A 25029-nucleotide genomic window follows, 5' to 3' on the forward strand; every position below is an offset into this window, starting at 1 on the left:
CCCCCAAAATCTGGATTTTCCATTCAGTTCTGATCCTTGTGATTCATCCCATCCTGTTTTCTCATCTGAAAACTGGGGATTATAATCCTTCACCCAGCCACGGTAAAGACCAGATGAGGAACAGCTGTGTGCGCTGCCGTAACCTTATCCATATAACCTTACTCCATGCAAGGGGCCTCTTGTCTTCCCCTCAGAACCGTGTAAAACATGACTGGGATGCAGGATGCAATTCGCTGGCTGGCACCAGTGGAGGCTATTTTGGGAGGAGTGGTTACTAAGAAACACGAGGCTCTGGTAACCTTGACAACCATAGGTAAGATAGAATGATGGTGCACCGACTTTCTGTATTCCATTCCTATCTCCCCCTCACAAGGCTTGTCTCTAGGGATCTATTTGTCCGATGAGGCGTCCCCCCAAGGCTGGGCAGAACCTGGTGCTGGTGTGCCTGAGGTGCTCTGACACAGAATGGTCCAATCAGGCTCTTGAAGGATATAGATGACTCCCTCCTTCTGAGGTCACCATGGAAACAGCAGGGCACCCTCCTAGGAGCCCACTTTCTGCCTCCCTCCCTCTTGTGGTCCTTAGCACCATCCCCTCCTCACTCCAGCTGGCCAGACGACCCCAGACACCGTGTGCAGGAGTCAGGGCTGTATATAGTACACCTGCTTAGCAATTACAAGTGCACAGAACAGCTCTTGGGTGCAGGCAGGGCTCCCAAGGAAGGGCAACAATCATGCTCCCTTGTAAACCCAAAGGGTTCGAACCATTGTCTCTATTGGGTAGATGTAGGAGATATTAGTAGATATAAATAGGTACAGAGGGATCTTTATAACCAGTGTGTAGGGGGCAAAGACCAACACTGCTACAGGTGCCCACAGACCCACACCCCAGGTGAAGACCAGAAAATAGCTGGCATCTTTGCAGCCCAGTGCACCCTTCCCCACCCTCCCAGTACCACTGCCATGAACCCTGTGCATCTACATTTCCTTGTTGTGCTTCATAGTCTTACAGTGTTTGTATCCCCAAAAGGTATTTAATTTTGCATATTTTTGAACTTCACATAAACAAAATGACAGAGACTCATTCTTCTACTCCTTTTTTTCCCTTTTTGCTCCCCTGTATTCCTGATGCTCTTCTTTCTCAGTGAAAATATTATAGTGCATTTGCTTTCGATGCTGTATAGCATCCCATTGTATAAACACACCAAGAGGGATCCCTGGGTGGCGCAGCGGTTTGGCGCCTGCCTTTGGCCCAGGGCGCGATCCTGGAGACCCGGGATCGAATCCCACGTCGGGCTCCCGGTGCATGGAGCCTGCTTCTCCCTCTGCCTGTGTCTCTGCCTCTCTCTCTCTGTGACTATCATAAATAAATAAAAATTTAAAAAAATAATAAATAAACACACCAAGAGCTTATATTTCCCTTCTCCCGCCAATGTACACTTTGGTTGTTTCCAGTTTGATTCCAGCAGGATCAGCACGGCTCTGAGCATCCTTGGTAAGATTTTCTCTGGAATAGATTCCTAGGAGTGCAGGGACGCCAGGTCCCCAGGCTCAGGTACCTTCGGCTTTGCCAGGTAACATCAAACTGTTTTTTTCAAGTACTTGTGCCCATTTACATTCCTACCAGCAATGAACAGCTTCATGAATTCTCTTCGTATCTCTTTAATAAACAAGAATTCTTTATTTTAATATCATCAAAATGTTCCCATCTTTACCTTATGACCTGTAGTCCTTTGTGTCTTATCCAAGAAATTCTTCTTTATCTTTAGGTCATAAAGATAAATGCAATATTATCTTCTTAAAGCTTTATAATCTTTAATCTGCCTGGGATTGATTTTCATAAATGGCATGAGGAAGGATCCTATTTAGTTTTTTTTTTTCTATGTGGTTATTTTTACTCAGCAATATTAATGATAAGTACATTTCCCCCCACTAGCCTACACTGCTCTGTTTTGCCATAAATCAAGTTTCTATATATGCCTAGTCTATTTCTGGGCCTACATTTTATTCCGTTGGTTTATTTTTACATCCCTGCCCCAGTACCACACCATCACTGTAACTTTTCACTAAATACCATTATCTTTCAGGACTAGTCCCCACCTTGTACTTTTGGAGTATTTTGGTTATACTTGGCAAATAGCTCTTCGTTCTACATTTTGGGATCAACCAAAAACATTGGTGCTTAGAGTCACACAGAATTGAATGTGTGGGTTGGTTTAGAAAGATTAACACCTATATGATTTTGAATGGTTTATATCCATGAACCTCACATATTTTGCCATTTATTTTTTAATTATCCTCAGTAAAAATTGTATCATTTTCTCAATCTTGGTATTGCATACTTTTATATTTATTTCTATGCACTTAATTTTATTTATGATATTATAAGTGGTATTTGTAATATTATATTTAATTGGCTGTTTGAATATCAAAGTACATTTGACTTTGTCCAGCCTTTCCTCTACAAACTATATCTCTGGGTAACCCACGAGTTGATACGGACATGATTATTTTGCATCAATAGTCTAGTTTAAATGAAGGAATTATAGAATTAGACTGTCACCAGTTTCACAATGCCTGATGGATCCATGGTTATCATCAATGATTATTATACTTGCTGACATTCCCAAAAGATAAAGAACCAGTTATTTCATTGCCCTTGATTAAAGAGCACACATATATCCTATGAAGCAGCTTCACCTAAAAAAAAACCTCAATCTAAAACTGATCAGTCTTTAGATTGACTTAATAATTTACAGGAAGAACAGAGAATAGAAGGACATGTTAAAGGACACTATGGACACGCAATGGACAAAATCCACAGCAAACAATCTAGTTTCTTCAACAAATAAGTTGCAAAGGGAAAATAAAAGTTTCAAAAGCATGGAGGGAAGCTATAGATTACAAGAGCAACAAGAAACATGCCAACAAACCAGTGTAAGATTCAAACAAACTGTATATATGAAAATTGGAGAAATTTGAAGTCTAACTGCATATTAAGGATTCATTGTTAACATCTGTTTTTAGATGTGAGAGTGGTATTATTGTTCCATTTTTAGAATGTCTCTGTCTTGTAAAGATACATACCGAAATGCTTATGGGTAAAATTGTGTAATGTCTGGCATTTGCTTCAGAAATAAACCAGGATAGAAGAGTGGGTGGGAGTGGATGAAACAGGAGTGCCCATGAGCTAATAAATCATTTAAGCTGCTGATATACACCTGGGACTTTATTAAGCTATTATCTCCACTTCCATATATCTTAGAAATGACCCGTAGTATAAAGCCTTTTTATTTAAAGACTAAAAGGAAAGGATGTAAAAAATAAATAAATAAAATAAAAATAAAAGGAAAGGATGTCATTCATTGGTTATGATGCTCTATATATTGACATATATACTATATCAAGCCTTATTAAGAGTATTTTTCAAAATTTCTATATCCAAACTGAATTTTTAATCTGCCTTCCCTATTAATTAATGAGAAAAGTATATTTAAATCTCCCAATCTGATGGTAGCTTTGTCAATTTCCTCTTATAGCTCTTTTTTTTTTAAGATTTTATTTATTTATTCATGGCAGACACACAGAGAGAGAGAGAGAGAGAGAGAGAGAGGCAGAAACACAGACAGAGGGAGAAACAGGCTCCATGCAGGGAGCCTGATGTGGAACTTGATCCTGGGTCTCCAGGATCATACACCGGGCTGAAGGCAGCGCTAAACCACTGGGTCACCAGGGCTGCCCTATAGTTCTTTTCTTAAACCAACTTTTGCTTTATGTATTCCAAGGCTATATCACTAAGTAGATGCAAGTTTAGAATTATTATATCTTTCTGATGAATTGAGTCTTTTTATTATTATGCTGACCTGCTTTTTAAAAAAAATATTTTTTTAATTTATTTATTTATTTATTTATTTGGAGGGAGAGAGACCATAAGTGGGGGCAGTGGTGGGGCAGAGGGAGAGGGATAAGCAGACTCCCTGTTAAGCAGGGAGCCCCACACAGGGCTCAGTCCAGGACCCTGAGATCGTGACCTGAGCTGAAGTCAGAGGTTTAACTGACTAAGCCACCCAGGTGCCCCGAGCTTATAACTACACCTACTTTTTTTTTTTAATTTTTATTTATTTATGATAGTCACAGAGAGAGAGAGAGGCAGAGACATAGGCAGAGGGAGAAGCAGGCTCCGTGCACCGGGAGCCCGATGTGGGATTCGATCCTGGGTCTCCAGGATCGCGCCCTGGGCCAAAGGCAGGCGCCAAACCGCTGCGCCACCCAGGGATCCCTACACCTACTTTTGATTAGTATTTACCTAATACTTTTTCTGTACGTTTACATATAACAATTCTGTATGCTTACAGTTTGTCTGTTTTGTCTGATATTTGTACTTACTTTTATTATAGAGGAGTCCTTACACACACAAGAGTAGATGGAATAGCATAATACATCTAATATACACATTATCCAGTCCCAGCAATGATCAATGTCCAATATCGGGCTGCCCGCACTACCATTCATTTATCTACCTCTAACTACTCATCTACCTATTTTGAAGCAAATTCCAGCCCTTGTGTTTTAGATATATCTTATAAATAGCAGAAAGCTATGTTTGTTTTCCTATCCAGTCTAAATTTTATCTTTTAAATAGAATGTTAATCCATTTACATGTATTGTGATCACTGATATATTTGGATTTCTTTCCTTACCATATTTTGTCATATATATACATATCTCCTACTTTTTAAAGCATTTTTTATTTTCCTTCTTCCTTGCCTTTATACAGATTACTTAAGGTGGTGTTTTATCCTTATCCCACTTATTCCCTTCACCAGTTTGGAAATATACCTTCCCTCTTTTTTTCAATAGGTAACCTAAAGCTTTTAACATGCATACTTAATAAAACCTAAATGACTTTATCTTCCTTCCAAACAAAGAAGCACTTCACAATTTATATGCTAAAATTTCTGATATATTCATTCTATCTCATTTGTTTCATCTCACAAAGTAGCAATTGTTTTTATTCTTGTTGATATTTCAGTATAGTGAAAGGTTGTTAGATTTGTCCAAATGCTTACCAGCTTCTTTACCCTTCCATTAGGTTGGTCCTTCTGCCTTTAGAACTTCCTTCAGTGAAGCTGCATTTGTGATAAACTCTGTTGTTTGTCTTGAAATATCTTTGTGTTATCCTTATTCTTGTAAAACAATTTTTCTGCATGTAAAACTCTAGACTGTCAGTTATATCTTCCAGTATGCTGGCTGAATGTACATTACCTTCTGACTTCCACTGTTGCTATTAAGAAGTTTGCTATGGGGGATCCCTGGGTGGCTCAGCGGTTTAGCGCCTGCCTTTGGCCCAGGGCACGATCCTGGAGACCCGGGATCGAGTCCCACGTCAGGCTCCCAGCATGGAGCCTGCTTCTCCCTCTGCCTGTGTCTCTGCCTCTCTCTCTCTATGTCTATCATAAATAAAAAATCTTTAAAAAAAAAAAGAAGTTTGCTATGTTGCCGTTTTACAAATAGTGCTGAAAGCAAAACATGAAAATCCCTACACCTCCCAAACTTGAGGTCAAACCAAAGGCTTTGGAGGCCAAATAGGCAGTACAGAAAAGGTGTCCACAGCCACAAAGATGAAGAAAGAGAGAGACAATCTTGTTTCATGTCACCCACGTTCCACCTTTCCGCACCCCAAGACGCTGCAACTCCAAAAGCAACCCAAGTATCCTCAGAGGAATGCACCCAAAGTATCAACTTGACCCATATGCCATCATCACATCTCCCCTGACCACATCGTCAACCATGAAGATGAAGAACGGCAGTGCACTGACGTTTAGGACAGATGTCAAGGCCAACAAACAGCAGATCAAACTAGCTGTGAAGAAGCTCTTCGATGCTGATGTGGCCAAAGTCATACCCACCCATGGCCCAATGGAGGGAAGAAGGTACTGGAATTGTAGGTGCTGTGGCTCCAGGTGTGGCTGGCATGATTGCTGGGATCATCTCAACAGAGCACAGCTGGTGAGTTCTAAAGGAAAGAAACTTTTCTACCATCTATAAAAAAAAGGAGGAGAAGAAGAATGAAAAGGAGGAAAAGAAAGAAAAGAAGAAGAAATCTCTTAGTATAGATCGTCATTCCTTTGAGAGCATTCTGACTCTTCTCTTACTGCTTTTAATGTTCTTGTCTTTGGTGTTCTGCAGACTCCATATGACGCGATATGATCTGAGTCTTTACAACACCCCACGAGGCAGACAAAGACAGCTACTGTTCTACCACTTGACCGATTTGAAAGCTAAGGCTCAGCAAGGCCAAGGCTTACCAGGGAGAGAAAGACTAGTTCTCAGCTTTGTAGACTCACGAGCTCCAACTTGCTGGTCACCCAACAGCTGCCAGCCAAGCTCTTGAGAGGCTGATTGGGAGGATGAGAAAGGATTTTAGAGATTTAATTTGCAACTCAAAATAGAATGCCCACAGGGGACAGGTAGTCAAGAGCAGTGATTGCCCAATTTTTTTTAATGAGTTGCCTATCAATAAGTGTGCATCCTCAGTAAATGCATATTTTCCTTTTATACGTTTTTTCTTTTTCATTTATAAATTTTACCAGTGGTGAAATATGATTAAACTACCACAGTATGTGCACTACAACAAATAAACAAAGATAGAATGATAGAACAAGATGAAAAATAAATATAAATGGAAGTTCTAATATTTGTCCTCAGTCCTCTGTGAATAATCTTGGGCACTCCCATTTCAGAGGCTGTGAATCTGGTCCCTGCAAGCCCATGTGGCACTCCAGGATGGCACCACACAAAAAGCCTAAGGATGAGAGGGTTGGATGGTGTGAACAAACCCAGAGCCTAGGAAGGAGAGTCAGTAGTGTGAGGGAAGTGGCAGCTTGGTTCCCTCCATCTCATCCCCAGGACAGGACTGTAGGATGGAACCTCTAGACCAGAGCTCCCTTCCTCAGGCCAGGCCTGCCCCACTACCTGCAGTTCTTGGCTTTTCTGCCAAGCTTCTCCTTTAGCTAGATAAACATGGATCCTTCCCATGTTGACACTCACCCTGCCGTCAGGAAGGCTGTGCCCTTCCTTCTGGGCTAAGGACAAGTTCTCTCTTTTTAGGGCCGTCAGCAGAAGCTAAGCTTATCCATACTCAAGTTCCATCAACCTTTCCCAATCATAGTAATTTTTCATGAACAAATGCCCCTCCTTCTGTTTGGAAGGAGCTGTGTAGCCGTACACATTATGAGATAAACTTGATAAGGAAAAACATCCAAGCACTTGGTGGTGTAGAGCCTGGTGTATAGGATCCTAAACAATTTCAAATGACATCCATTTCAATCAAGCGAACAATAATAGCAAAAGCGTCCTGCTGACAATCCTATTGGATACAAGTATTTTCATTCATATCTGAGGAAACCAGGAATCAGGAAGGTCACGGCCTTGATCAACATCACACCCACTGAGTGACACAGCGGGACTTGAATTGGGTCTGTGTGGCTTCAAACCCTGAGTGTCATCTTTTTACCCTGTTGTCTTTTCCCTAGTGCCAGGAGCAGCCAAGTGAAGACAGGAGCATTAGGAGGGGTGGAGTTGCTAGAGCTATCGTAGTCAATAATTATAAGTTGAAACAGCCATGACTTCAATACCATATTTAATTTTTGTAAACACTTAACTTTTTTTTATTGCAAATGAATAAAAATGCCCATTACACTAACCAGATACCTAGCATTAGAAAATAAGAAATTTTTAAACCACTGAAACATCAGTATATAATTATTCTCTGCCTACAGACTTTATATTTTTAAAATAGTCACAAAAAGCAGGAATAATTAAGCTGGCATTATTACTCCATTATTAGATCACCATTGTGTTTTAATTACACAATTAACAAATTCCCCTCCTGATTGAAGCTGAAATGCCAGTCAAGATTAGTTGCATTTCAGGATCAATCATGGGAAAATATAAAATGTAACTGGGAGTTTTGGTTAAACAAACTTAGATCCTGGCCCTGTACAGCAACTGAAATTGGCATGCTGTCCTGGACAGTCTACACCGTAACGATGTGAGTTCCCTTTGATGCAATTGGAAGGAAAGTCATGCTGAGTGGCAAATTGTCATTGCCTGATGCTTCCTCCCCTAAAATCAATCCGGAGAAATTACAGAGCAAGAGAAATACAGATCAAAGGAATGAACCAGAACAATGAGATGAAAAGGTCTTGGAAAACCAAAGACTGGCTTAAGCAGTGCCCAGTGTCAAAAGCTGGCTCCCAAAAATGATCTTTCTGAGAAAACTGAGCGGAGTTTATTGCATCCCACAGTAAAGGGGAATATCACCTCCCAGATGTTTGGCAATTCTCAGAGAGGAGAAGCCATTGTCCAAATTTACTGAGAACTGGAAGTTTGATTTATTTTTTTTAATTTTTATTTATTTATGATAGTCACAGAGAGAGAGAGAGAGAGAGGCAGAGACACAGGCAGAGGGAGAAGCAGGCTCCATGCACCGGGAGCCCGACGTGGGATTCGATCCCGGGTCTCCAGGATCGTGCCCTGGGCCAAAGGCAGGCGCCAAACCGCTGCGCCACCCAGGGATCCCTGGAAGTTTGATTTAAAGCAGTCTTTCCAGGGCACCTGGGTGGCTCAGTGGTTGAGCATCTGCCTTCAGCTCAGGGTGTGATCCCAGGGTCCTGGATCGAGTCCTGCATCAAGCTCCCCAGAGGGAGCCTACTTCCCCGTCTGCCTATGTTTCTGCCTCTCTCCCTGGGTCTCTCATGAATAAAGAAATAAAATCTTTTTTAAAAAAATAAGGCAGTCTTTCCAATGGGGGAAAGCTTCATCAGGACTGGGTACAGCCATGACTGGACCATTGGGGTTGGTGGAAACAGAAAGTACAGATTCTGAGCAAAGAAATCAAAGAATCTTAGGGCACAAATGGTCTCTTGATGCTTTCCATTGAAAAGCTGATGAGTCTTTATGGAAATTTCTATAACAATAATCAGGCTGAGCTGGAGATTCCTGAAAAAATGAAGTCACATTAATGAAGAGAAAAGAATAGCCCAGCTATGTTAATATAGATGGTAGGTGTCGTGCAGGCCCGCGTGGGAGTAGACTTCAGCTCTTAATGGTCTTGGGTGGTGGAAGATGGCAATGAGAGTGTGGGTGGGCACTTGAAGTTCTGCTCTGGCTGCCATCGTGAGCCTTAGAACAGTCACTGCTGGCTCATCTGGCCGGGCCACCACTCCTGGTGTCTGTGGAACAGTCAGGGCACTGGGAACTGCATGATCCCTGCTGTGGGGAGGATTTGAGAAGAACCAGGGAGGGCAGACCACCCAGCCACCCTCATCGCCCCCAGAAACTCACAGTATGGGGACCTGGTGAGAGTCTGGCTCTACCCAAGACACTGGGAACCAGAGACACTACCCTGACCAGAGTAGTTCCAGGGAGGGAGACCAGAAAGAGGAGGGATTCTCTGGGAACCGGGGGCTCCAACACCCTGGGTTCTGCAGAGACGGGAGTCTTCTCTTCCTTCTCTCTCCAGTTCCCTGGTTGTGGATCAGACTGACGAAAGGCAGATTAACAAGAGGAAGACCAACAGAAGTTTCTAAGCTTGTGCATCACACATACCCAGAGATGAGTAACTCAAAGTGGGGATTAGAACTTAGGGTCTGTATACCTGATTTAGGGGCAACAGACAAGGAGAAAGAAATTTCCCTGTTTTAGGGAAATCACATGACTTTGAGGAAGGGTAAGTGGGCTCTCAGGCAAATAGATGGAGATAGGACAGTTTGTGACAATGTCTATCTGGGCGTGGTGTCAACTCTGAGAGTTGGTTGCAGTTGCTCCCAGAAGGGGCTTTGTGAAAACTGAGTTTTTTTGGGAGACTGCTTTGAGGCAGATTAGGGATTTCAGGAACCCAAATGCCTTCAGCTCAAAATAATTCTTTAGTCAAAGTGGCAAATTCAGGGTGGCATATCCTGATCCCTTCTGTTCCATCCGCTTCCTCCCTTTAGACTTGGGACTGATGCTGGCCTGGCCTTTTATATCACTATACGGTCCTGAACTCATCCTCACTGGCCAAAGTAACCAGATTCCCAAGGAAGACACCCTTCCAAAATAAGGACAGCCAAATATTATTTACTGCCTGAAGCAGAATTATTGGAAGAAGAGGACCAAAAATGTAAAAGTGCATAATAATAAATGCACTTAAGATAAAGAAAAAATTGGCCCAAATAGTTTGCAGAAAGAGGAGATGTTTTTAAAAAGAAGAGGAAGGCAAAGGACTTGTAATAGACACCTTCCCGAAGAAGGTGTAAAAATGACCAATAAGTACATGAAGGGATGCTCAGCATCATTAGTCATTAGAGAAATGCAAATCAAAACCATAATGAGGTACCACTTCACACTCATCAGGACGGCTATCGGAGGGATGTGAGGGCCCAGAAAAGAGCAAGTGTTGACAAGGATATGGAGAAATTGGATCTCCTGGGCCTTGCTGATGGAAATGTGAAATGGTGTAGCTGCTCTGGACAAGAGTATGGCAGTTCCTCAGAAAAATTAGTCATAGAATGACCATTTTAATCCGGCAATTCCACTTCTGAGTATACACCCAGAAGAATTGAAAGCCAGGACCCAAACAGATATTTGGACACCCATGTTCATACCAGCATTACTCACAATACCACAAGGTGGAAGCAACCCAAGTGTCATTGGCAGATGACTGGATAAACAAAATATGGAATATTATCAGATTTACAAAGGAAGGAAATCTAACACATGCTACAGCATAGTGGCCAGAATGGGAGAGGGAATGTGGGGTTATCATTCCAGTTTGGGATGAAGAAAAAGTTGTACAGATGGATAGTGGTCATGGTTGCACAATAATGTCCGTGTCCTAAATGCCACTGACCTGTACACTTAAAAATGGTTACAACAGGGGCACCGGGCACCTGGGTGACTCAGGGGTTGAGCATCTGCCTTCAGCTCAGGTCATGATTCTGGGGTCCTGAGATCAAATGCATCAGGCTGCCCACACAGAGCCCGCTTCTCCCTTTGCCTATGTCTCTGCCTGTCTCTGTGTGTCTCTCATAAATAAATAAAATATTTTAAAACAAAAACCGGAGCACCTGGGTGGCTTAATCAGTCAAGCATCCAACTCTTGATTTCAGCTCAGGTCATGATCTCAGGATCGTGAGATTGAGCCCCACATTTCAAGCCCCACGTTAGGCTTTGTGCTCCGTGTGGAGCTGATTTATCTTCTTGTCCTTCTCGATCTGCTCCTCCCCCTACTTGCTCTTTTTCTCTCTCTCTCTCAAATAAATAAATAAATAGATAGATAATAAAATCTTTTAAAAAATAGTTATAATAGTAAATTTTGTTATGTATATTTATATGCATGTTATATATATGTATAAAAATTCCTCCATCCTTCTATCCCCATTGAGAACAAGGCCTTACTCTGCCTCTGGTCCCAGCATCCCTAGGAAGATTGCATGTGTCCCATGAAGGGTCTGTTCCAGGCCCTGGAACCATGGCGGGAAGGGGCAGTTGGCTGGGAAGGGGCACAAGAGAATTTTGGGAAGTGATGAAATGTTAAATATCTGATTGTGGTGACGGTTATATGAGTGTCTAAATTCCTAGTAAGGTACATTTTGCTACATTACTTGTATATAAATTATATCTCCATAAAGATAATTTTTTTTACAGATAATGGATGAAACAAAACTGGCCAAATGTTGTTAATGGTTGACAGTGACAATGAATACGTGGAAAATTATTCTATGCCATCTACTTTCATTTGTATTTGAAAATTACCATAGCAAAAAGTTTTAGAAAATTGAAATATGCGTCATCCAACTTCCCTGACTCCACCACCCCAAAGACACGCCTCCATGGGACTAAAAGTAAAGGCAGTAACTCCTGACGTTGGCACTGTATTTACAAAATATGATTCATAAGCTTTAACTCTTCCTATTCTCGTGAGAATCAGGGGCAGCCATAAAACATCATCTCCCTCTCACGTGGGGACTCTGAGGGACCAGCGGGAAGTGACTTGCCCCATATCACACGGGCAGGGCAACAAGGCTGGAGTCTGAGGCTGAGGCTTCTGACTGAAAGCAGGTGTTCCAGTTTTTCTTTTTTTAAGATTTTTATTTATTTATTCATGAAAGACAAAGAGAGAGGCAGAGACAGAGGCCGAGGGAGAAGCAGGCTCCCTGTGAGGAGCCCCATGCGGGACTCGATCCCAGGACCCCGGGATCACGACCTGAGCCAAAGGCAGACTCTCAACCACTGAGCCACCCAGGTGTCCCATGCAGAGGGTGTTTCTGCCAAAGCACCTGTGGGGCCCCAGGGCCACGGACCCCCACCCGGTGGGACTGGTGCCTCTCACAGCTCCTTTCCAGGCTCTCCTGAGGATGTTCAAAGAGCTTCCAGCAGGGCAATTCTAACCCAGATTAGCAACTGGAGTTGGAGGTGATTGCCTGTTACCATGGTTATGTCCTACTCAGCTCCCAGTGAGCCCCAAAGAAGCAGCTAATACAGTGGTAGGAAAGCAGCTCAGGCAAGGTCAAAAACGCTCCCTGGCTGTTTGCAGAACATGTCAATTTTCTCTGGTTTCTGAGAATGACTTTATGCAGAAATAGTCACTAATGTGACATCCTGAGCCACAAGCCACACGTGTGGAAGTGTCGCTGTTTAAGGAAGAAAACCAACAGCATGCTGGCCCTCGCCGGCGCCCACCTCATGCAGTGGCTGCGAGGACTGAATGAGCCAATTCTTGTAACGTGCTTAACATGATAACTGGCTCATGGTGAACCCCCAGTATTTTAATTAATATTGCTATTTCAAATATCTTCACGGAACGTATTAAAACAGTGTTTTAATTTCTTGTTTAAAATAGAACTTACTTGCAGATCTCTGATCTTGGTTCCAGAACTTACTCACCCAGAATACAGATGGGGACAATCCTGAGTAAAAGGCCTCAGAGGATCCCCAAAAGCTCTCCAGGAGTTGCCCTTAAACTTTGGTCTCTACATTTCACTGAGGATCAGATCTGTTGCTGTCGGCGGTGTGACGTGCAAGCTTGAAGCCTCGGCTGGTACACGTGGAGGGTGAGCTGCACCCCAGCAGCACAGCATTGCGTTTGATACACGGTGTGTTGTGGAGGTGGGGGGCAGTGACGGTTGGCCCAGATCAAGGGACTGGAGCTTGTTCAGTTTATTTAGCACAGGTGTGCCCGCGCTCACAGCCACAGCAGCGTCTCAGGCATTAGGAGGTCCCCAACGAAGAACCAGACAGAGCCAGCCTAGTCCCCCATCCGGAGGGCAGCTCCCGTGGGCACTCCACACCCAGGCATCAAGACCTTCCAGACTTTCCAAGACCTTCCAGCAGGAGGGCCTGCTGGGTGGGCCCAGGTGCCGGCCAGGGAAGGCTGTCTCATGCTGGAGGCATCTGGTCACCTCTACGCATCAGGAATGCAAGCAGTCCCCTCACCTTGGCTTCCCTGGTCCCACTCACCACCGCTCCACTCTTGGGTGACTTCTGGTTCCATCGCAGCAGGTCCATGCCAGAGGGTTCTGGCTACCTCCCCTAACCACCAGCCCTCGCAACCTCCTGTATTCCTTGATGCCAGCCTACACCTCCTCCCCGCAAAGACATCTCGCTCTTTCCCAGATGATCTTAGTGGTGCATAAAGCCCAGAGCGACTGATGTATTGGCTCCTCTTTCTTCCAGGACAGAAAGAGCTTAATCCCCTGACTGTGTTATAAAGCAGGGGATAATTACATCCCATCCTTCTAGCACAGCAAAGAAAAGATTTTTTTTTAAAGTCGCGTACTAAAACAGGCTGAACGTTCATATTCTGACATTATTTCAATTCCTCGCCTTATTTCTGAGTGCCTCCCACGTGCCTGTTAGGCCCTCGGGCTCTAATAAGTGAGCTGTGTTTCTACCCTTTGGATTCTGGTCAAGCAGCGAGGGGCTAAGGAGAGGGCCCTCTGGTGAAGGAATATGGGGACCATTGTGGTGGCAACGAGCAGTGCGAGAAGGTGTCCCAACAAGCAGTGGGGGGTCAGGACGCTGGCATGTCCTGGGGCGCTCGTTTGGATATAGGCTTTGGGCTGGGCAGAGATGGGACTGGAGAAAGAACAGAGTGTCCTACCAGCAAGAGGGCAGAAGAGAGGACGTCGGGATGGCCCAGAACTAGCTTTGGGACCACTTCTTGGGGGCAAGGGGGCCCTGTTGGTGGGGCTCAGGAACTGACCTGGAAGACTTAGAAGGAAGCAAGATCCAAGGGCTGTGGACGTCCCAGGGAACAGGCTTCCCATCAATAGAGGGGTCAGCCAGCACTCTGTCATGGCTTTAGTTCCAGTGCTGGCACCTGAGCCTGACCCAGACCCAAGGTGGCCTGACCGGGGTCTCCTGACCAGCAGGAGAAGGCAAGGCGCCCTCCCAGGCAGCGGTGAGCTGCTCTCTGAGCCCCCTTACAGTGAAAGTAGGGTCTGTGATTCAAGGTACAGAGCAGCTGATGGAGGACTGGGCCCCCCCCCAGAGCACCCCTTCATCTCTGGATCCTTGGGGCACAGATGGGGACTCTCCAGGAGTCTGCTGCCTGGACCCAGTTCCTGGCAGCCTGCGTTTGATGCACACCCACCTCAAAACAGGCTTTGTCTTCCAGTTCCCCTCTCCAAGATCTGGCCTGAGTCCCCAGCTGCCAAGCCTGGATAGAAATAAGATGTTTATGTGCTTGCTTTGCTCCCATCTCTTCCTTGCCTCATTCCAGAAAGGATCTGAGATAACGTTCCAGCATCCTAAAAAAAAAAAAAAAAAAAAAAAAAAGTGAAAAGTGGATAGATTTAAAAATCAGGGTATTGGAAGACAGTTTGGCAGTTTCTTACAAACTAAACATATTATTATTATTATTATTTAATTTTAAGGAGGCTCCAAGCCCAACATGAGGCTTGAACTCATAACTCTGAGATTAAGAGTCACACGGTCTAGTGTCGGAGCCAGCCCAGCGCCCCCAGACGTATTCTTACCATATGACCCAACAATTGCATTCCTTGGTATTTACCCAAATGCATTGAAAACATGTCCACACAAAACCCGGCACACAGATATTTGTAGCAGCTTTATTCCTAATTGCCAAGGGTTGGAGGCAACCAAAATTTCCTCTGTATATAAATGAACTGTGGTGCATTCAGACAACGGAATACTATTTAGCACTAAAAGCAAATAAGCTATCAGGCCATTAACAGCCATGTTGGAAACCTAAATGCATCTTACTAAAAGAAACCAATCTGAACAGGCACCACATTGCATGGTTCCCATTATATGACATTCTAGAAAAGGCAAAGCAATGGAGACACTATAAAGATCAGTTGTTGCCAGGGGTAAGGGGGAGGGAGGGATGAATAAGCAAAGCCCAGAGGATTTTTAGGGTAGTAATAACTATTCTGTAAGATGCTACAATGTTAGATACCTGCTATCATACATTTGTTAAACCCATAGAATGTGCAATACCAAGAGTTAACTGTAGACTATGGACTTTGAGTGATGACAATGTGTCAACGTAGGTTCATCAATCGTATCAAAGGTCCCCTCTGATAGGGGATGTTAATAATGGGGGAGGTTATGCCTGTGTGGGCGCAGGGGGATATATGAAAAATCTCCCTACCATCCTCTCGACTTTGCTATGAGCTTAAAACTGTTCTAAAAATGAAAAATCTATTTTTCTTTTAACTCAGGGAAAAAAAAAATACAGGTAAAGTAGAAAGACAATGCCTGAGGGAAAGCTAATGTGTGCATACTCAGTTATAAAATCAGGGCAAAGATTCCTAAGCAGCAAAAATAGAGAAACCCGATCAGCTAACATGTTTACTACACCAGGTTAAAAAAGATAAATAAACTGTTCCTATATGCGTTGCAATCATAGATCTCAAGAATGCGGGATGGTTGACCAGAAAAGCAAGTTCAAAACATTGTCAACAAATTACATGTAAAAATGTCTACATACACTCCATGATGCTGCAGATTGCTTACGGAAGTCTACCTTCTAAACTAGAAATCACGGCACGGATGCATCCCCAGCTCAGGACAGTGGTTTCCTCCGAGGAGAGATGAAGCAGAATGGATGATGTTATCCGTCTTCTATTCCAGTAAGACAACTCAATGTTTATAAAAATATAACTCATTGAGAGCTCTATTACCCGTTGTGCTTATCTGCACATTTAAGGGTGCAAAATAATTATTTCTAACTTCACAGATTATCACAATAAAAAACATACTGGCTCCCAAAGGGGAAAATCAAGCCAGCCACCCAGATGGCTTTTCCTGGGGCAAATGTCTCCGGGGCACTTGATACACAAGGACCTCCACAATCAACACGCTTCATAATCTCAAGAGCAAGTTCTGTTTCTTAGGGCGTCATCCCTCGGCGCAAACCAAAGGCATAACCGTACAAACGAAGGAACTAGTGAGACAGACCTGAGGCTTGACCCCACCCAAGACCACTTCATATTATTTTATGTCACACTCAAGAGAGCCAGAGGGGCAGCTGTCATCTCTCAGATGTGGGACGGGCTCTGCAAGAACCGCGTCTACACTGCCAGAAAGCCTGCCAGCCTGCAGGGCTGAGAGGACCCCAACCCCCTTCGTGCTCACCCCACACACAGGCTCAGAGGCTTCATTCTGTGATCAGGAGGGAAGAGAGGAGTGAGGGTGAAATGCATTGTCACCTCATTTTGCTTAAAGAAAGGCATTGTCCCCATCAAGTTCTTGATTCCACAGCATTGCTAGGGCCACACTGCCAGTTACAATGCAGGGGAGCTACCTTCCTAGACTCTGGGCCCCAGTGTCATAGGACGTGCCATGCTAGCCCACACCTGCGTGTTTTACAGAGGCTGCATCAAAGGTCAGAAACATCCTTGCACACCTTCTTCCAGGTTGACTCTTTCTCATGCTCTGTACAAGACACAGACATCACCTCCTCCAAGACAGAGCATCACCTCCTCCAAGATGTCTCTGCTGATTGCCCCGTGCTGGGTTAGGTGCCCCCCACCCTGGTTTCTTCTCTCTGGTTTGTTGCATTTCCTCCAAGAAATCTGGGTTCTAGGTTATGTCCTCCGCTCAACCACAGGACCTCAGAGGGAGAGACCAAACCTCAGTCATCTTCTGCGCTTGGCCCCTGAATCCTTACCCACAGTTGAGAAAGACACATCTGTGACCAGCCCCTCCTCCCAGACCAGCTCCCCATCCATCTGTGGGGGGAAATGAGTGTTCATAGAACAAATCGCATACGGCAGTAAGCTAAGCGCTCTCCCTGAGACCTGTGAGGTGCTGGGAGGGAGTGCCCAACAGGGGAATCTTGGAGGTCAAAGGCCCATCTGCATTTTCCGAGCATCATTCGAAGCTGCTGGAAGTGGGCAGTGGGTCACCCCAGCCACCACCGGTGTGGGAGGATCCACAGTGGGCTGGGAAGATGGCATTGCCAGCGTCGGCCTGGACAGCAGACAGTCCCGCGGCCCATTGAGTGAGGTGGCGAACTACAACTCTCAGCTCATTTTTTCCGGCTGGGACCCCACTCTTCTGTCCCGCCTCGGGGTAACGTGGAGTCCCGGGAGGTGACCCAGGCAAAGCACTCACATTCTATATAGTGTGCTAAACGCCTGCCGTGGACTACCTGGAAACTTAGAGGGAAAGAGGGTCGTTTTTACCAATCTCCTGAGTACCTCTAAGAAGGAAATTGGCTGACAGACCCATGCAGACATTCTAGAACGCTGTGTTCTTGTATAATTTGGTCTTGCTTTCTAGAACACTTAGCCCTGTTGAGAACACACTGTTGCTAGGATACAACCAATGAGTAAACACGCCGACTTTCTATTATCGGTTCAAAGAATCCCAGGCTCTGTTTGAAACCGGCTCCGCCAAGGGCACTCGTGATCTCCTAATTGCTCTGTCTAATGGACACTTTCGAGTCTCTCCCTTGCCAGACCTGTTGCCTCCAGATTCAGGAGTTTCTTCCTTGCACTTCCAGAACACTCCATGTGCCTCTCCCCTGAGCCTGCCCCTAAAAAAAAGCTGAGCCCCAGGCTCCCCGTCCAGGGCCTGCATAAGGTGAGGCAGGGAGGGACCCAGGGGCCACAGTCAGGGAGGCCCTACCTCTCGAGACCTACAAATGCAGAGCCAGGCTCGGAAGGAGGCCCTCCTGCAGCGCTGCGTCCGGGCCCCTGGCTGGCTCTTCCCTCTGATGCTGGTTCCCCAGGCTGTCCCCCCAGCTCTCAGGCCCCACCTCCCACACCACTGGGGCTTCACCTAGAGCTTCTCCCTGCCCTCAGGCCCGTGCACCCAACTTCTTCTGGACGTTTCCCCCGAGAGACCCTCTGTTCCTCCGAAGCCACCTCCCTCACTTTGCCAGAAGACCTCATTCTCTCGGTTAATAAACTCACCTGCACCCCTCAGTTATACAAGGTAGAGAAGTGGGAGCCCACCCCACATACATCACCGTCACCTGGCGTATGAGGACTTGACCTCTTAATGTGTTTCTCCAAATCATCGCTTCCCACCACCCCCACCATGACTGCCTTGCATCAGACCCTCATGTCTCACTCCTGGACGTTGCAATGGTCACCTGTTCACACTCCCTGCCTCCCATCGCCCACCTCGCCCAGTCCCCCGGGACTCCACGCGTGCTCCCTCCAGTTCACGTCCCTGTGCCTAGGATCGTGTGCATAGAAAGAATTCCCCTCCCATGAGGGACGATTTGGCATTATTTCTTAAAATTATAAATGTATTTATGTCCTTGGGCTCAGTAATTCCATTGCAGGCAATTCATTCTACGCACCCAATCCTCTGTCTGAGGATATTATTCGCAGCATCGTTTATAACAGCACAAAATCAGAAACCACCTCAACGTCCATCCGTAGGGCAAACGTCGGATGCAATTGTTGAATCCACGGAATGTTTTAAAGCCAACAAAAGACAAGCCCAGCTCTGAGTGCACTAAGACAGAATGACTTCCATGGCATAATCAATAAAAAGCAAGGGTAAAACAGTGTGCTGAGTGCGACCGCTGTGCTAAAGAGGAGATAGATACACACCTACTCATATTCACGCTCTCTCTGGGATGAAACTCTAGCGCCCAGGCCAGGGTTGCTTTGGAGAAGGGGGCTCAGGGACGAGGGCGAGGGGGAGCTCCACGTTGAGCATGTTTTACCTTTGCAAATAAAATCTGCTCAAGCCGTCTTGTGTTTGCAGTGAGCGACCTTTCCAAAGTACAGATGTGACTGCATCAAATCCTGCTCCCAACACCTCAGGGGCTCTCTCTGACGGGGTGTCTGCGACAGTCATGGCTCACGCTTGCCATCGAGCAATTAACACCTGTTCATTATTTTTAGCACCTTTTCACTTGTCAACGTGTCCTGGGGTGAATGATAAATTATATCCTTACCCTATCAGGCGACTCCAAAGATACAGCCCACCCTCATCCAGCTCACCTTCCTGCCAGCCCCCCACCTGGCTCCTCTTTAAACTCCCCGGCTCATTGAACTCCAGAAACACTGAACTGCTTACAGCTCCCCTGCACACGATCTATCTTTAGCCCCCAGGCCTTTGCTCATGCTGTACCCTCTGCTGGGAATACCTAGCATGCCCTAGAATACCCAACCCCTGGGCAGAGCCAGTCTCGTCCATCCTTCAAGACTCAGCCATGGCCATGGCCACCCCGTCACCGTGCTGCTCTGAGATCCTGAGCAGGGCCTCAAGCACACCACAAATCTTTTCTGTACTCTGGCCTATTCTTGAGGTCCAGAGCTCATCCTGTTCGAAAGGGAAGGCAAAAGGAATGTACTAAATTCGAGCCCAGGTCCAGAGTCAGGAGCACCTGCTCTGAATGTGGGATCTGCCACTTACTAGAGCATCACCTTGGGAGAAAGGGGTGTGCATTCAGGGCTCCCCTGAGCACCCTTTTCCTATAAGATAAGGAGTTTGGGCCTTGCAGTTTCCTTTTATAGTAAAAGAAGATGGTTGCTCCATCACCAAATATAGAAATGTTTGGGTTCAAGGATCTGAGGACTCCCTCTTTGTCTAGGCTAGCTTCTCAGGCAGGCATGTCATTCCTAGATGGAAAGTTCTTCAAAGAGGCAGGTATTTCTCTTCTGTCCCTGAGCCCTGAAGGCAAGGTTAGGCCAACAAGAGAGATGTAGACTCATCCCAGAGGACTGCTGTTGTCCATCTGTCCCCCAGATGCTCTCCCTGTGGGTTAGTTCCTGGGGCCAATGCAACAAAGTGTCACAAACTGAGCCCTTTAAATGACAGATCATCTCAATTCTGGAGGCTAGGGGGTCAGCAGACTAGGCTCCTTCCTGAGGGTCCCTTTGTACAAGGACCCCAATCATATTGGACGAGGGGCCCACCTGCTTCAGTATGAACTCATCTTCACTAATTACATCGCAGTAGATTACCCGATTTCCAAATAAGGTCATATTCACAGATACCTGAGGGTTAGGACTTCAGCATGTGAATCTGAGGGGAATGCAATTCAACCCCTAACACCATGCTTGTGAGTTTCTATTCTCAACCCCAAAAAGTGCACGCCGGGGAGCAGGACCAACCTCCAGAGGCCCCCCCCACCTCTGCTTTCTCAACTGGGAGTACCTGAAGTCAACCCCACCTCCCTATGGAAGCCAGGGCTTAAGGAGAACCCTCAGTTGGCCCCCGGGGGTTCATGGGATCATGTCAGGCAGGAGCAGGGCTTTCCAGTTTCCAAGCCCACTGCAGACATTGCTTCCTTGAGGGCTGAGCCTGCCGCCCATCCCGTTGGACAGCTGAGCGAAGGTGAGCCCCTCAGGTGCAGCACTGCGCACCAGTTTCGTCCTGGGTGCAAGAGGTCTGCTGTTGATTTACGAAAACACTTTTTTTTAAATTTTTTTATTAGAGTTCAATGTGCCAACATATAGCACAACACCCAGTGCTCATCCCGCCAAGTGCCCCCCTCAGTGCCCATCACCCAGTCACCACTTTTTTGATCGCACAGAGACTGACTCGCGGTGCAATTAGGAGCCTCCCGCGTTCCCTGCAGCGATACCTGGCAGACGCGGTGGGCCTCCCTGGCAGCTTCCAGCAGTCGGATGGAGCGAGAGGCTTCTAGAAGGAGGGGGCTCAGAAGGTGAGCTGTAGGAAACATCCCCAAGAATGAGGCCAGACGGTTATATGTCAGAAAACGGAGTCCCCCTCATTTGCGGTGGCTCAGTATGGTCCGCAACACGGTCCTTATAGTCCTATGGCTCGGGGATGGCATGGGCTTCCCTCCCCTGCCAGTCCTGGGGCCCCGGGGGGACTCCTGAACATCGGCCATCTCATGTCTACAATAAAAATAACTGCTGGGGTCACAGACTGCAAGTGTGGCTTACAGGAGGCAATTCGGCACAGACGTATTGGTAATTTCTTATTGCCCCACTCCCGCCCCCAACACTCATAAATACGTGCTATAATATTCAACAAACATGTGCTGAATGCCCACTGTGTGCCAGACACGAATGTCCAAAGAGAAGGAAAGAGATCTGCTTCTTTGTGTTTATGCCAAGGAAGAGCTTGGACTCCCCTGGGCCACAGGAGCACCAGTCCTTTATCCGATTGACAACTGTTTGACCTCTTGATGTGTTTCTCGTGGGTCCAGGACCAACAAGAGCCCCCCCCTCCATCCCACCTGGGATCTCAGACTAGAAGGGCAAGTGGACACATGGAGTAGTAGCCACAGGGTGGTGCCGGCCAGAAGTCTGTACCTGCCCTGGGGAGGGAGGGAGGGAAGCCTCTCAGAGGAAGAGGCACATGAATCTAGAGGGTTCCAGAATGTTCCCTTTCCACCGAGAGTCTGTTTCTCTCCAAAACACACCGCTATGGGCAGCATCCGTGGCCCACATAGAAATAGAGCTTCCCTTTGATCCAGCTCAAGATTTTCACCTTTTTAATCTCTGCCCAGGAGTAAAAGCCTGAATGGAGACGGAGTCGCTGCCTCCCTTTGAAATCATGCAGCTGCCGGCACAGAAAAGATAAAAAATTCATTGGGGATTTTTCTTCAGATCTGCACTTTGCTCACTGTATAAGCTGTTGGGATTTTGCAACAGTATTTAGAAGATTTGTAATGCCAGGCTTAAATCTTCAGAAGTTTGGGGGGTTGGGGAAGGGAAAGGAATTTATTTTAGAATTCCGTTTCCTTATGGCATCAACAAATGATAAGTGAAATATGGAGCAGCAGTGGTGAGGACTAGGAAAAGGAGAGATTCTCCGCATGAGAGCCCACAGCTTCTAATAACAGACACTGGCTGCCGCTCCGGGACCCTGGTACCCAGAGCCGTGCTTCAAGACACTTTGCAGCTTGTAGGCCCGGGCACATGCTTTAACCTTCTAGTCTCAACTCCCATATCCGCTCATTTCATAAATATCATTGGTGAGGCTGCTGTGTGCCGGGAGCTTTACCCTGGGAATACAGGTGGGCCTGAGCCTCCAGCCCTGTCCTGCAGGAGCTCCGATCTGTCATCAGCATGAGAACCATGTGTCCCAATTCAAGGGCCTTAAAAGGCCTGTACTAAGTATACTGGCATTCGAGAGACTTCTGGGAAGGGGCTCAGAAATGTTCCGAGCAGACTATTGGCCTTGTTTACTGGCTAAAGTCAGGGAATGAGTCCTCTGCGGGCTGGTGAGTTCCTGGGTCACTCCCCTTGTCTGCGTGGTTTCTAGCTCACCTATAAGACTGATTCAAAGCCCCCAGTGGGGATGGGGTACGTGCAAGCTCAGAGAAATAGCAGAGAAGGAGCCCGGAGAACCTGCCTCCAGGCCACTCTGGTCCCAGGAATTCCAAAATGGAAGAAGGAGTGCTCACTTCGGCAGCACATATACCAAAACAGGAGAAGGTAGTGGTGGCTGTGGCCAGCATTGGGATGGAAGGAGGAGAGAATAGGTGGTAGTGGGGAGGAGACCCTGAATCTCGGGGGGCCTGCCCTCAGGCAGGAGTTAGCCTGGGCCAGATTGGTTCTGGAGGCCACAGTGGCATCTGTCCCTTCTGCAGTGGCCTCACCACAGGGACCAGGCTGGGTGGGCTGCAGCCTCAGGTTTGATCAGAAGGCCACTTGTTGTACCTGAATCAGCACCTGGTGACACATCCCATTCAGGCCCCACAGAGGCCTGACGAGGATCTGTCCCTGCCTATGGATAGGGCTATCAGATAAAACACAAAATCTGCAGCTGGAAGTTGGGAGGCTGCAACCACAAGGCCCAAACGAGGCTTTCCATCGAGAAGGAGCCAGGCACCCTCTCTGCGGGCAGCATGACCATGCAGTGTATTCTTGGCAGGCTGAGCAGCCCTGCAGAGGTGGGGAAGCCCTTGGACACCTGCCGGTCCAGGGGTTCCCACAAGCCAAGTGGGTGCCATTTACAGGGACTACAATAGAAGCATGACCCCTGGGGGATGCCTGGGTGGCTCAGTGGTTGAGCATCTTCCTTCAGCTCAAGTCATGATCCCGGGGTCCTGGGATTGAGCCCTGCATTGGCATCCCTGCAGGGGGCCTGCTTCTCCTCCCTCTGCCTGTGTCTCCCTCTCTCTCTCTGTCTCTCATGAATAAATAAATAAATAAAATATTAAAAAAAAAAGCAGGGTTCTGGGGAGCAGGCAAAGCTGTAGGGGCAGGGGAAGGTTATATGGGCAAGGAGGTGAGTGGTCACATGGCCAGTCAATGCAAAGCCTGTCTGTCCAGCTGCAAGTCTAATCCTCACCATCCCTACTCTTGCAGGGAATCTATCCCTGGCTGCAAACACCTAGTGTGAAACTAGCCCAAGCTGACTGTAAGTACAAGGAGCCCCAGAAAGAAAGAAATTGGTGTGAGGGAAGGTTTCACAAGGATGTGAAGCACAGTGGCGTTCCCTTCACTTCCAGAAGGACCTCCCAGTTAAGCAAGGAGGGAAGGAGCACCCCCCAGGGACAGTGGGAGGCTCATGTCTGCGGGGGAAGGAGCCACTACTGACGAGGAGAAATGGAGCCAAGGGCTCAGGTCGGGGAACAACAAGATACTCTCCTGGAGGGCTGCTCCGAGTGCCCCATGCCTCCGAGAAGAGCACGCCAGCAGAGCTGTTTGCCTCTTGGACAACCAGCCGACCAAGGTAACAGGGTGGTGGACCTGGGTTCTAGTCTGTTCTGTGAAGGCAGACTGCCTGTGTGACCAGGGGCACAGTGGCACCCTCTGTGGGGCCTCAGGGCTGGAGCAGGGGGGACCGGAGGACCTGTAAGAGCAGCGCAGTTGAACCTCTGGGTTGAGGCTGTGTTCTGCCTATTTGGACTCATCTTAGACTCATCTCTCCCTTTAGCTGAACTTAGGCCATCTTTTACAAAATTTCTTTTCCTCCATGAGCTCGATTTGAGCTTCCAGAAAACAATCTAGAAGAATCTTCAGCCTCTTGGAAGGGGCTCTCTGGGCCCTGCGGAGTTGGGGATTGCGACGGCCCAGCGCGGGGACTTGGCGCCACCTGGTGGTCCTTCTTGATCTCACTCTGGAGCCAGAACCACCCCCACCGCGGGGAACGAGGCCTTTGACCTCGGGGGGGGGGGGGGGGGGGGGGGGGGGGGGAACTCTGGCAGTCTCACAAGTTCACCAAGTTCCACCAACTCAAACAAAATTACCTGGCCCAGAACAAACGGAGAACTGATACGCCTAGAGCCCTGTGGCATCTCATTCACTTTTTACATTTATTCGCTGACCCTTCATTCATTCATCTCCCTGGGGCCCTGCTGGAAGTTGGGAATGGAGCCATATGAGCAAGTCACATGGCCTTTGTCTTCGAGTGGCTCCTGGAGCACTGGAGGGGACAGACACAGACGACCCGTTCTGCACTGTGTGGTAAGACGTCAGCGACACAGGATGCAGCAGAGCCTGGAGAAGGGCAGTCCCTCAGCCTCCCTAGGGGCACATGTATAAGGCACGTGGATGTCACAGTGCAACCACCAAGCCACTGAAGTGTGTGATATGTGCCTTGGCAGGTGGCCAGAAGGCCCAGCTTC

The 25029-nt window shown here is 46.9% G+C and overlaps 2 long non-coding RNA genes across 6 annotated transcripts in view; one reads left to right on the top strand and one right to left on the bottom strand.

Moving 5' to 3' along the window:
• The window catches only part of LOC144281251 (uncharacterized), a 54056-nt gene extending 36316 nt beyond the window's left edge, over window positions 1-17740 (bottom strand). For 3 of the 5 annotated variants that reach the window (XR_013349785.1, XR_013349784.1, XR_013349783.1), the window contains exons 1-2: window positions 17628-17738; window positions 14638-14794 (exon numbers count right to left, since the gene is read on the bottom strand). This is a non-coding gene — a long non-coding RNA (uncharacterized LOC144281251). Of the gene's footprint in view, window positions 1-162; window positions 853-14637; window positions 14795-15999; window positions 16134-17627 lie in introns of those variants that run through there. The other 2 variants (XR_013349787.1, XR_013349786.1) reach the window with 2 other exon arrangements.
• Window positions 369-19164, top strand: LOC144281252 (uncharacterized). The gene is made up of 5 exons (XR_013349788.1): window positions 369-1029; window positions 1455-1494; window positions 12919-13138; window positions 15919-18098; window positions 18320-19164. It is a non-coding gene; the product is annotated as an uncharacterized LOC144281252 (long non-coding RNA).
• Window positions 19165-25029: the final 5865 nt, after the last annotated feature.

This window comes from Canis aureus, chromosome 12 (genome assembly GCF_053574225.1).
Source record: "Canis aureus isolate CA01 chromosome 12, VMU_Caureus_v.1.0, whole genome shotgun sequence".
NCBI classification, from domain to species: Eukaryota; Metazoa; Chordata; class Mammalia; order Carnivora; family Canidae; genus Canis; species Canis aureus.